We start from the raw sequence: 13984 nt of genomic DNA on the forward strand, positions 1-13984 counted from the left end.
GTTGGGCCTTTCTATTTTCGTCCCATGCTCGATATTCCCTTGCGTTGCTTGGTTGGGCCTTTATGCGTTATCAGTCTAGTTGGGAGCCCAGATAGGGGGTAAAAAGGAGGGGCAAAAAATGCGTTTGGTCTAGGAATTGAACTCGCAACCACATGATTATGTAAATATTGCGCTACCAGCCAGGCTGTGTGAATGTTCTGCTAAAACATAATGTTGTCTAATCTATTAAATAGCACCACCTCGCCTTTTTTACATCCAATTCTCTTAAATTATATAGGTCTTTCAGTTTTCAGGGTACCAAGGAGTCATCTAATAGACTTCTCTCTTCTAGAGAGGATTTCAACATTTTAACTTACAACGAGAAATAATAAGAGCAGGAAAGGAAATAAAGAAGAAAACTGTATTTGAGAAGGATAATAAGGAAAGCAATCCATCCTAAAGGAAAAAGGATGTGAGAGGAAATTTAGAAATGATAATAAGGAAAGCAGTGCATTGTGACACAGAACAAGGCAGCTAATTGGGAAAGCGATTGGGACAAATATTGCATTTTCATCAACTCTCTTTATTGTCAACGGGTTTTCCGTTTTTTTGCAAAAGCATTATGGTGTTTACTCATTGGCAAAGCATGGGCCTCAAGTTTAACAATGCATATATTTTCCACCACAAAAATACATAATTTTGTTAGACTTTTTGTAAAGATGGTTGGCTTGAAAGAACAATTCCTCCTCATGTTAGGGACATTGGACTATACCTTTTTTGAGAGATTATAATAATTGGATTAGGAGTGTTAGAGTCCAACCAATTTTTTTCATCTTTTAATGCACAACACATATGTAAATTTTTAATACTTCTGATATTCTTTATATTTCCATGCTATTTCATAAATAGATCAAAAGTGTTTCCTAGAAAAGATATTGTCAATTAGATCAATTTACCCCAAATCATACCCCATGCCCTAGGATCTACCTCACGATTCTAAAATCATGCATATTTTTCTGACATCAGGAACCGTTGTCCCGTGACTTAGTTCCTAAACCGTGCAAATCGTGGTTCATAAGAACTGGTATTTTCTCCCGTTGCAATAATAAAATATGTTCCGACCTCACTGTTAATGTAAACAGCTACCACTTTACATTCGTGAGGATTTACTTGCGTAAAGACTTACTTACCTTAGCATCATTATTTATAGTCAATTTTAATTCTTTTACTAGCATGCCCCAATATTACCACCTGAATATCATAAAACTATTGCAAGTAATCAAACATATCATACTCAGTGATCTACAAATTTTATGACTAACCATGTAAATGACCAATTCCTGATAACTCTCTAATTAGATATAGGTGAAGCATGAGAGTTTAATCCTTTCTAAAAAAGACTCGGCTACGCTCTAACAAATATAGGTGAAGCAAAAGAGCATTCTACAATTAATTGTGTTTCCAATGTAGAGAAGCAAGCATTCAAACTTCAAAAGATATAAGTGAAGCACACGAAGCATTCTATAAATCCATACTCAAAAGATATAAGTGAAGTGCATTGAGCATTATATAAATCAACCAACGAATATCCATACCAGCATGGTGTATTGCTAAAACAAAAATAAAAATCACACAATGCTCTAAGAATTTACGCATATCATGTGACCAAAACAAAATCGAGACATGTCGATAATTGTGGAGGAAGAAAGATGGGATGCCTTCTTGGGCATCCCCAAGCTTAGACGCTTGAGTATCCTTGAATATTTAATTGAGGTGCCTTAGTCATACCCAAGCTTGAATCTTGCCTTTCCTTATTCTTATCATATCGATGCCTCCTCGATCTTCGAACACTTCATCCACACAAAACTTAACAGAACTTTTATTAAAAGGGTTAGTACATATAAAATCAAATACCATCATGTCTTGCTATAACACTATTGTATAACTATAATAAACATCACCCGCTATATGCTATAACAATCTATGGCTCCTAAATTAGTGGGGCTCAACAGGATTTCAAATATACGCAGATAAAGAAACTATAATAGCAATCTCTGAAAAATAGGACAATGTGTAAAGATGCAAATGAAACATACACTTATGTAACTCAAAAAATTATAATTTTTTTGGATATAGTTTTTTTTTGTGCATAAAAGCATTGTGTAAATTTTGTAGAAAGTTTTGACATTCCAGTAAGATACAAAAAATTAAACACTACAACCAAAGTTTCTGTTTTTGCACAACACATATCAAACAAGCAATTTGTACGAGTGGATAATTATTTTGCGAGAAATTTCCATGAAAAATTCTACATTGTTTCCATGATCATGAACACAAGTGTTCAAGGTCGACTCTCACTTTTCGATCACTTCTATTTTTGAAAAAGTTTTAGTTTCCCCTATATATATTTTAAACTTTTAAAAAACACACAACAGAAATAAATGACTCTTTAGAACTTCCGTGTTGTCTCCATGGCAACACTTTCTTTAATGCCATTAATTTAGGCATGTTGTGCTCAAGTTATTGATCCACTTGGATGCCAAGGTATATCAAAGCCAACTTTAATTAACAATGATTTTTAATTTATTAGTGAGCACAAAACAACATATGTCATGTAACAACAAAGTCTAACTCTCTTCCTATGCATTGGCATGTCATAGAAGAACATTTCATCACACGTAAAGGCCAATACATATCGTAAGTAGTTTCTTGCAATTTTATCATATTGTAAACATAGGGAGGTGAATATTTGGTTACTATCTCATAATAAATGCTAGTAGGAGCAGTAAACACATGCATATTATATCCATCAAAATCAGCATGTGTAATAGTAAAACACAACCCATCAATATAATCCTTAATAAGCGCAAACTTCTCTAATATAGTGTAGTTGAGATAATTTAAAAAGATAAAGGACTATCGTGTGTGGGTGCAGTAACAACAATTTCGTGCTTAACACGAGGAACTATAACAAGTTCATCGCCATAAGCATAATTCATATTGGTATTATGGCCACAAACATTGCAAGCATTAAGTTCATCGAAAATGGATATTTCAAACGAATTCATCGTTCGATAAGCATAAAGGGAAATTAAACAATGTATGCGTTGAAGAGTTACTCTCATTATAAGAGGGCATGGGTAGCTAATCCGCTTTTACTCCTTTTGTTCTTTGCTCTCCTCCTCATCTTTTTCATCTAATGAGCTCACAGTTTTAGAAATTTCTTCCTCCATAGACTCCTTCAAAATATTATTCTCTTCCACGGAAGGAGACATTCTCTCAATAAATTCATCAATATCGGAATTGTATTTATATTTTTCATGGAAATATCTAAGTATAGCAAGATTTATAGATCTATAAAGGGCATCATCATATTTTTCATGCTTTTCAAACAAGGATTCAATTTCATAAGCACCCTTGAAAGCAACAAATTCCTCTATTTGTTTCACATCATATTAATCATATACACCATTAGCACAAGAAGACAAGGTCTCATTATCATTAAATTCAAATTGAAAGGGAAGGTGTCGAACCTTCATATTAGAGAAACAAGCATAATTATATCTTAAGTACAAATTCCAAGCATACCAACGCAACATTTTAATTTGATCCCATAAGTGTATACCTTATTGATACAAGCGATAATCCATAAGTATTATCGACGATCCGAAGTATCTCCCATTATCAAGTTGAACGGGGATTTATCAGGATTATCAAAGTAGTATTTAATGTTTTCCACATAACCAACATCGAGAGTTTTAGGAGGTTCCCCATCTCCATGAATAGAAAGTACAACTATTTTTTGGTGTTTCATGTTCCATATCCATAACCAAAGATATAAAACAACTTAGAACAGAAAATAAAAATTACTTAGAGATAAAGCAAACAAGCACACACGAGAATATTCACCCTACACCATTGCTCCCCGACAACTGCATCAGAAAAGGTCTTGATAACCCATAAGTGCAGGGGACCATTTGTAGCCTCTTCAATAAATAAGAATGTCGAACCCAACAAGGAGCTAAAGATATAATTAATATTTTATCAAGTTCTATCGACCATCAATACAACTCTATGCGCAACAATGTTCACTTTACCTAGTACATGAATAAAAATAGAAGTACTTAGTAAGGTAATAAATGTTAATTGCTTAGTAGAAAGCTCTTTGTAACACAAGAGAATGATTCCCTAGGAAATTGATAACTTGATTGGTCATCGTTGTTGCAATTTTATATGAGGGAGAGGCATAAGATAACACACTGTCCGTACTTGTATCACATGAACTTATGATTGTAACTCTAACAAGTATTCACAACTACTAAAATAGCTTTCAGTATAAAGTCCCCTATATCCCGTAGGCAACTATTCCCTTACTCGAGTTTAAGTTCATATCACTCTCGCAACCCACTATAAGCAAATCATGAACATATTGAAACAACCTAGAACGGAAATCTTCCACGTTTGCGCGACATGGAAGGCACGATAGAACAACACCATAATAACACATATAACTCAAACCAATCATGATCATCAATCAATCCATAGGACAAAAAGAATCCACTCAAACATCATAGGATGGAAAAACATCGTTGGATAATAATATGAAGCATAAAGCACCATGTTTAAGTAGATATTACAGTGGGATAAGAATGGTTACACCGCTGCATAGAGGGGGAGATAGTTTGTGGTGACGATGGAAAAGTTGTTGATGTAGATTGCTGCCACAATGATTCCCAAGTGGCGCTTAGGTGCCGCCGAAAGAGAGGGGGAGACAGCCCCATTCTTATTCCTTTTGCTTGGCCTCCTCCCTAGACGAGAGGAGGGTTTCCCCTCTGGTCCTTGGCCATCATGGCTCCCGACACGTCTCTGTCGCATCTACTTTTCCTAACGCTTTTGCTCTTGTTTTGGACTCTAGTTTGCATGATTTGAATGAAACTAACCCCAACGAACGCTATTTTCAGCACAACTACCATGGCGTTTATTTTTGTACAGAAATAAAAGTTCTCATAATTGGACGAAACATTTTGCAGAATTATTTTGGACTAAAAGAAAAATACTGGAACCAAGACCCACCGGAGGTGGCCCCGGCTGCCCACCAGGCACCAGGGCACGCCACACCCCTCTAGCATGCCCTCGTGGGTAGTGGGGACCATGAGGCCCCGCTGACCATAATTTGGACACTATAAATTCCTATTTCCCAAGAAAAAAATAGGTGAGGAAGTTTCATCGTGTTTTATAATATGGAGTCAGCACCACCCCCTCTTCTTCATCGGGAGGCCAAATCTAGAGTCCACTATGGGCTTCGGAGAGGGGGATTCACCATCATCGTCATCACCAACCATCCTCCATCACCAATTTCATGATGCTCACCGCAGGGAGTAAGTAATCTCTTTGTAGGATTGCTGGACGGTGATGTGTTGGATGAGATTCATCATGTAGTCGAGTTAATTTTGTTAGGGCTTGATCCCTAGTATCCATTATGTTCTGAGATTGATATTGCTATGACTTTGCTATGCTTAATGCTTGTCACTAGGGCCCGAGTACCATGATTTCAGATCTGAACCTTTCATGTTTTCACCAATATATTTGTGTCCAAGATCCTACCATGCAAGTTATATGCACCTATTACATGTTATGATCCGCATACCCCAAGGTGACAATAATTGGGATTCTTTCCGGTGATGACCGTAGTTTGAGGAGTTCATGTATTCACTTCGTGTTAATGCTTTGTTCCGATTCTCTATTAAAATGAGGCCTTAATGTCCCTTAGTTTCCTTATGGACCCCGCTGCCACAAGTGGGTAGGATAAAAGATGTCATGCAAGTTCCTCTCCATAAGAACATATGACTATATACGGAAATACATGTCTACATTGCATTGACAAACTGGAGGTAGTTCTGTGTTGCCCTAGGTTATGACTGTTACATGATGAATAGTATCCAATGTTATCACCGATGCAATGCCTATGACCTTTTCACATACTGATCTTTGCTAAGTTAGTGCTGTTGCTTCTACTATTACAATTGCTAGAAACCTGCTACTGTTACCGTTACCATTACTATTGCTACCATTATTGTCGCTATCAAACTATCATACTACTGTGCTACTAATCACTTTGCTGCAGATATTTAGTCTCGAGATGTAGTTGAATTGAAAACTCAACTGCCAGTACTTACAAATATTCTTTGGCTCCCCTTGTGCCGAATCAATAAATTTGGGTTGAATACTCTACCCTAAAAAACTGTTGCGATCCCCTATACTTGTGGGTTATCAAGAGTTCCCGGAGGGGAGGAACCCCTCCGAGATTGGATCTCTCTCTCTCACTGTTCGTTCTCTGTTTCGTGACGGTATTTTCTGGCGCTTCACCCTTTCTTAAATATCCGGTGACCCGTAACTACAATTGGGCTAAAATTTTGAGGGGCTATTTATCAGATATTATCTTTCTCGTGGCCAAAGGACACACCAGTCAACCTACGAGGGAGGAAGAAGCTCACCCGGCGCGCCTTAGGGTAGGGGGCACATCGGGTGTGCTCGTGACTCTCGAGAGCATCGTCTGGCGTCAATTATTCCCCCCCCCAAAATCACATATATTTCAAAAGAAATATCCGTAAAAATATATCGTGTTTGGACTTCGCTTTATATATTTTCTGCAAAACAAAAAACATACAACAAACAGGAAGTAGCACTAGGAAGTGGATCAATATGGTATTCCAAGAAAATCATATAAATTGTAGCCAAAAGTATGTGAAAGTTGTAAAATAATGTCAAGAAACAATCAAAAATTATATATATGACGCAGTCGTATCACACACCAAAGAGATCAATGTTAAGTATACCTATTGAGGATGATGACGAGGAGGATGAAGATCACAACAAGGTACCGAATGGCAACAAGATTGCAAAAAAAAGGAAGAATAAAGTAGCATTCCATGGCACATACAAAGAGGAGCATATGTCCATTATTGAGACCAAGAAACCCTTGGCGGCCGAATGCAAGGAAGAGAAGACAACTAGATGAAATGAGCTCATGTTGTTGCAGGACGAGAAATGAAGGTCAACATTTATGGCCTAAGAGAGTAAGGTCAAGGCGGAGAAGCATACACTTGCACTCAAGGAGGAGATGCTTTGGAATGCAAACAAGACGGAAGAGCATGCTATCATGTTCATGAAGCTAACCAAAATGGATGAGACGACAAAAAGTTTTGGGATCTCACTCATGGAGACATCTTGACTCGAAGGAGGTATCTCTTCGGAAAGGTCATGACGATGGTTGTGGTGTTGGTGATGGTGATGATGGTGGCGGCCTTGTGGATGATGGTGGTGGTGATGGTGGCGGCCGTGTGGATGATGGTGGTGGTGATGGTGGCGGACGTGTGGATTGTGGTGTAATTCCTACTCGTCCTCGAGTAGGTAAATGATAAAATAAATAATTTATGAAGTGCGAATGCTAGCATAATGCATAAGTTTTATCAATGATAATTTCAGTCACTTTTCCTAGCATCATAACAACAACTCTCCTATAAAACTCATCATGATAAAGCAGCAATTGAAAAATGAATTTTTGATGTGGAAAGCTACCTATCATATTCTTTTCTTTATAGCATGGACTTATGGACTTGTAGATGATTCAAAGCAATAGTCTATAATTTGACATGAAAACTTTAATACTCAAGCATATCAACAAGCAACCAAGTCTTTCAAAATATCAACGCTAAAGAATGCTATCCCTAGCCCATCATGCTCCATCATTGATCCATTCATGCAACACATCCAAATATTAGCTACATCCAATGCTCAAGTATCATAATAGTGTTCCTTACTTGGTGCTTTATAATAGAAGATGGAGTCTCAAATTCAAAATAAAAATTGCATACAGTAAATAGATAGGCCCTTCGTAGAGGGAAGCACATATTTGTAGAGGTGCCAAACCTCAAAGTGAAAAATTTGGAGATAAAATTATTTTGGGTGGCATGCTTTTCCTGACAACGAAAACAACTAAGAGTTTCCAATATCTCCCATTCTAAACAAATCATAGGCGGTTCCCAAACTGAAAATAAAGTTCATTCCTTTTTCCACCATTCTTTCATATTTCACGGCTAGCCACATGCACAGGTACCGTCCATACCAACACTTTCCAAGGAATATAATATTTGACAACATAAAATAAATTTTCTTTGCATCTTGGGACTCGGCATCCCTATTACCACCATACTCTCATGCAATGACAAGTGAATAAACACTCATCTTGAGAATAACCTATTTAACATGGAAGATACCGACCACCCCTCCCCGATTCATGAGCGGTATGGGAACACAAAAACAAAAGTTTATTTTGAACATTAGAGTTGGCACATACAAATTTACTTGGAACGACACTGAAATACCGCATATAGGTAGGTAAGGTGGACTCATTTGGCACAACTTTGGGTTTAGGATTTGGATGCACAAACAGTATTACTGCTTAGTACAAGCGAAGGCTAGCAAATAGATTGACAAGCGCCCAACCAAGGAACGAAAACCATCATAAGTGAACAATAAACATAACTAACACTGAATAATGCAACAGAAGTAGGATGTAATTTCATGGCATAACTATGGACTTCATGTGCATGCATAGGGAATCACAAACCTTAACATCAATAGTCTTACTAAAGCATAACTACTCATCAACATAACTCACATATCAGTATCTTCATATCACAAAAATATTGCAAAGAATCAAGTTTAACATCCAAAGGTCTTCATGAAAGTTTTTATTATATCTCCCATAGATATCTATCACTTTGGTACCAATTTAATTTAAATCAAATTGCCATTGCTAATAACAAGCTCTCAAAAAAATATAAGTGAACAACGTGAGCACAAGTTTCTTTAAAAGTTTCAACTCTGAAAATAATATAAGTGAAGCAAGAGATGATTTCTTCAAAGTTTATACTAACTCTCAAAATAATCAAAGTTAAGCATGAGAGCATATTTATTCAAAATAATAGCTCCACCATGCTCAAAAAGATATAAGTGAAGTACTAGAGCAATTCAATCAAACTACTCTCAAAAGATATAAGTGAAGATCAATGAGTAGTGAAACAATTATGTAGTTATGCGAGGACTCTCTCTCAATAAATATTTCCATATATGATATTTTATTTCAAATAAAAAACTAAAAAAAATGCGTTCCAAGAATAGCACATATCATGTGGACAAATAAAAAAATTTAGGCTCAACATAGGCTAACCGACAGTTGTTGATGAAGAGAGGTGGCATGCGTAGCATCCCCAAGCTTAGATGCTTGAGACTTTTTGAAATATTTACTTTGGGTGCCTTGGGAATCCCCAAGCTTGAGATTTTGTATATCATTCAATCCTCTCATATCCCAGTTTCACCTAAGTCTCAAAATCTTCATCCACACAAAACTTGAAATGAACGCATGAGATAGGTTAGCACACATAAAAGTAAATCAACACTTCATGTACTGTCAAGACAGGTTGCATAATAATTTTGAAACATTATATACTATTTACTATCATTTCTACAATTTATATCTACCAATAGATGCTATGGAAACTATAGGATAAGTACATAACAAAACTATGACAACAATCTGTCCAAATGGAACAACCTGTAGAAATATATATAAAAATTGTACTTATGTATCTCCAAAAATTCTGAAAATTTAGGAAATGATTTAATAATTTGTATGAAAGTAATGCGTAAAAATGTCAGAATCTTTCCACGTTCCAGTAAAATATGATAATCCAAATACTACACCATAAGTTTCTGTTTTTGTACAACACACATCACACATGCAATTCAAGCATTCTAAACGCAATTCTTCGAACTTTTTATTGAAAAAAAAGATTACAAATAACATGTAATGGAGAACAACAAAATAAAATGACGCTCCAAGAAATACACATATCATGTGATGAATACAAATATATCTCCAAGTAAGATATACCGATATTGTTGGAGACGAAAGAGGGGATGCCTTCCGGGGCATCCCCAAGATTAGACGCTTGAGTATTCCTTAGATATCACCTTGTGGGTGCCATGGGCATCCCCAATCTTAGGTTGTTGCTGCTCTTTATTCTCCTCATATTGGTATCTCACCCAAAACTTGAAAACTTCAATCACACAAAACTTAACGGAACTTTGTGAGATGGGTTAGTATTATAAATATAGATCATTCACTTAGGTACTGTCAAGAAAAGATTAATAATTGTTCTCACATAATACCTACTATATTATATCATTTCCATAATTTATATCACTCAATATAAGTTATGGAAACACTAAAACAAGCAAACTATGCATGCAAAAAAGAATCTGTCAAAAACAAAACAGTGTGTGAAGATTTTGATTAAAATAATACTTCCGTGACTCTATTTTCTTGGAAAACTAGGACAACAATAGAGAATTTGCATACCAAAATTGTGTAAAAAGCTGGACGTAAAAGTTTCTGTTTTTACAGAGAATCAAATAAGAAAGTATCCACACTATCCCAAAGGCTTTACTTGACACTTTATTGAAATAAAGATATAAAACATGATCAATACAATAGATTAATCATGTGAACACTCAAAAACAGAAAGGGTAAATTTTGGGTTGTCTCCCACCAAGTGCTTTTCTTTATGGACTTTTAGCTAGGCATGATGATTTCAATGATGCTCGTATAGGAATAATAGTTGAAACATGCAAGAGAGCATCATGAATCACATGGCAAGCACATTTAAGTCTAACCCACTTCCTATGCATAGGGATTTTGTGAGAAAATAATTGATGGGAGCAAGAATCAACTAGCATAGGAAGGCAAAACAAGCATGAATTTGAAACTTTGAAAACATAGGGAGGAAACCTTATATTATTGCAATTCCTACAAGCATACGTTCCTCCCTCATAATAACTTTCAATAGCATCATGAAGGAATTCAACAATATAACTGTCACATACATCATTCTTTTCATGATGCTCAAGCATATAAGTTTTATTCCTACCAATAGAAGCAAAATTCTTCTCATTCATAATAGTGGGAGCAAACTCAACAAAATAACTATCATGATATACTTGATTGGCATAATCCAAATGAAAATTAAAATCATGATGAAAGTTTCATGGTTATTATTACTCTTTATTGTATACATATCATCACAATAATCATCATAGATAGCAACTTTGTTGTCATAGTCAATTGAAGCCTTTCCAAAATAGTGGACTCATCATTAAATAAAGTCATGACCTCTCCAAATCCACTTTTATCATCATGAAAATATTCAACACCCTCCAAAATAGAGGGATCCTTAGTACCTAGAGTTGTCACTCTTCCAAACCCACTTTCATAAATATAATCACCAAAATAGGAGGAATGCTTTCATCATAATACATTTGCTCATCAAAACTTGGGGGACTAAAAATATCATCTTCATCAAACATAGCATCCCCAAGCTTGTGGATTTGCATATCATTAGCATCATGTATATTCAGAGAATTCATAATAAAAATATTACTATCATGCTCATCATTCAAGGAATTCACATTAAGCATTTTCATACATTCTTCCTCTAGCAATTGAGCACAATTTTCCTTTCCATCATTTTCAATAAATACGTCCGAGACAAGTAGACCGATACTTTCTGCATCTACTACTATTACTCCACACATCGAACGCTATCCAGCATGCATCTAGTGTATTAAGTTCATAACAACAGAGTAATGCCTTAAGCAAGATGATATGATGTAGAGGGATTAATTCATCCAATATGATATAAACCCCATCTTATTACCCTTGATGGCAACAACACGATGCGTGCCTCGCTACCCTTCTGTCACTAAGTGAGGACACCGCGCGGTATGAACCCAAAACCAAGCACTTCCCCCATTGCAAGAATTATAGATCAAGTTGGTCAAACGAAACCCATAACTTGAAGAGAATTACAAGGATACTAAATCATGCATATAAGAAATCAGAGGAGACTCAAATAATATTCATAGCTAATCTTGATCATAAATCCACAATTCATCGGATCTCGACAAACACACCGCAAAAGAAAGTTACATCGGATATATCTTCATGAAGATCATGGAGAACTTTGTATTGAAAATCTAAGAGAGAGAAGAAGCCATCTAGCTACTAGCTATGGACCCGAAGGTTTGTGGTGAACTACTCACACATCATCAGAGAGGCAATGGTGTTGATGAAGAAGCCCTCCGTGTCCGAATCCCCCTACGACAGGGCACCAGAACGGTCCCCAAATGCGATTTCGCGGAAACATAAGCTTGCGGTGGCGGAAAAGTATTTTCGTGGCTCTCCCTGTTGGTTTGGGGACTTTAGGGAATTTATAGGCGAAAGAGGCATGGGGGGCCCACGAGCCTGCTAGGCGCGCCCAGGCGCCCCCCCTGGGGCGCGCCTAGGGGGCTCGTGGCCTCCTCCGTGGCCCTCTGCCTTGGTTCTCAAGTCTTCTGGATCCCTTTTGTTATGGAAAAAATCATACCGAAGGTTTTATTTCGTTTGGACTCCGTTTAATATTCTTATCTGAAAAAGGTCGAAAACACGGAAAAAACAGAAACTGGCACTGGGCACTAAGTTAATAGGTTAGTCCCAAAAATGATATAAAATAGCATATAAATGAATATAAAACATACCAAGTTGATAATATAGTAGCATGGAACAATAAAAAATTATAGATACGTTGGAGAAGTATCAAGCATCCCCAAGCTTAACTCCTACTCGTCCTCGAGTAGGGAAGTGATAAAGACCGAATTTTTGATGTGGAATGCTACCTAACATATTTGTCCTTCGTAACTTCTTTATTGTGGCATGAATGTTCAGATCCATAAGATTCAAAACAATAGTTTAATATTGACATGAAAACAATAATACTTCAAGCATACTAGCAAGGTAATCATGAACTCTTGAAATAACATGGCCAAAGAAAGTTATACCTACAAAATCATATAGTCTGGCTATGCTCCATCATCCCCACACAACGAATTTAAATCATGCACAACCCCAGTATTGGCCAAGTAATTGTTTTCGCACTCTTACTTTCTCAAACCTTTTCAACTCTCACACAATACATGAGCGTGAGCCATGTATATAACACTATAGGTGGAATAGAGTGTGGTGGAGGTTGTGAGGCAAAAAGGAGGAGATGGTCACATCGACTCAGCGTATCAATGGGTTATGGAGATGCCCATCAATAGATATCAATGTGAATGAGTAGGGATTGCCATGCAACAATTGCGCTAGAGCTATAAGTGTATGAAAGCTCAAAAATAAAAACTAGTGGGTGTGCACCCAACTTGCTTGCTCACGAAGACCTAGGGCAATTTTGAGGAAGCCCATCATTGGAATATACAAGCCAAGTTATATAATGAAAACTCCCACTAGTATATGAAAGTGACAAAACAAGAGACTCTCTATCATGAAGAACATTGTGCTATTTTGAAGCACAAGTGTGGAAAAAGATAGTAGCATTGTCCCTTCTATCTTTTTCCCTCATTTTTATGGGCTCTCTGGCCTCTTTTTTTTCATTTCATTTTTCCCTCTTTTTTTGGTGGGCATCTTTGGCCTCTTTTTTTATTTCGTCACATGGGACAATGCTCTAATAATGATGATCATCACACTTTTATTTACTTAAAACTCGATACTTAGAACAATAATGATTGTATATGAAATGCCTCCGGCAGTGTACCGGGATGTGCAACGATCTAGCTTAGCGTATGACGTTAAAACATCTCGCTAGCTATCTTACGATCATGCAATGGCAATATGAAAGTGATGGCACATGTCATGAGACAAAACGGTGGAAGTTGCATGGCAATATATCTCGGAATGGCTATGAAAATGCATAATAAGTAGGTATGGTGGCTGTTTTGAGGAAGGTATATGGTGGTTTTGTGCACCGGCGAAAGTTGCGCGGCACTAGAGAAGCTAGAAATGGTTGAAGGGTGAGAGTGCATCTATACCATGGACTCATATTAGTCATGAAGAACACATATACTTATTGCA

This window comes from Hordeum vulgare, chromosome 4H (assembly GCF_904849725.1).
Source record: "Hordeum vulgare subsp. vulgare chromosome 4H, MorexV3_pseudomolecules_assembly, whole genome shotgun sequence".
In the NCBI taxonomy this organism is placed as follows: Eukaryota; Viridiplantae; Streptophyta; class Magnoliopsida; order Poales; family Poaceae; genus Hordeum; species Hordeum vulgare.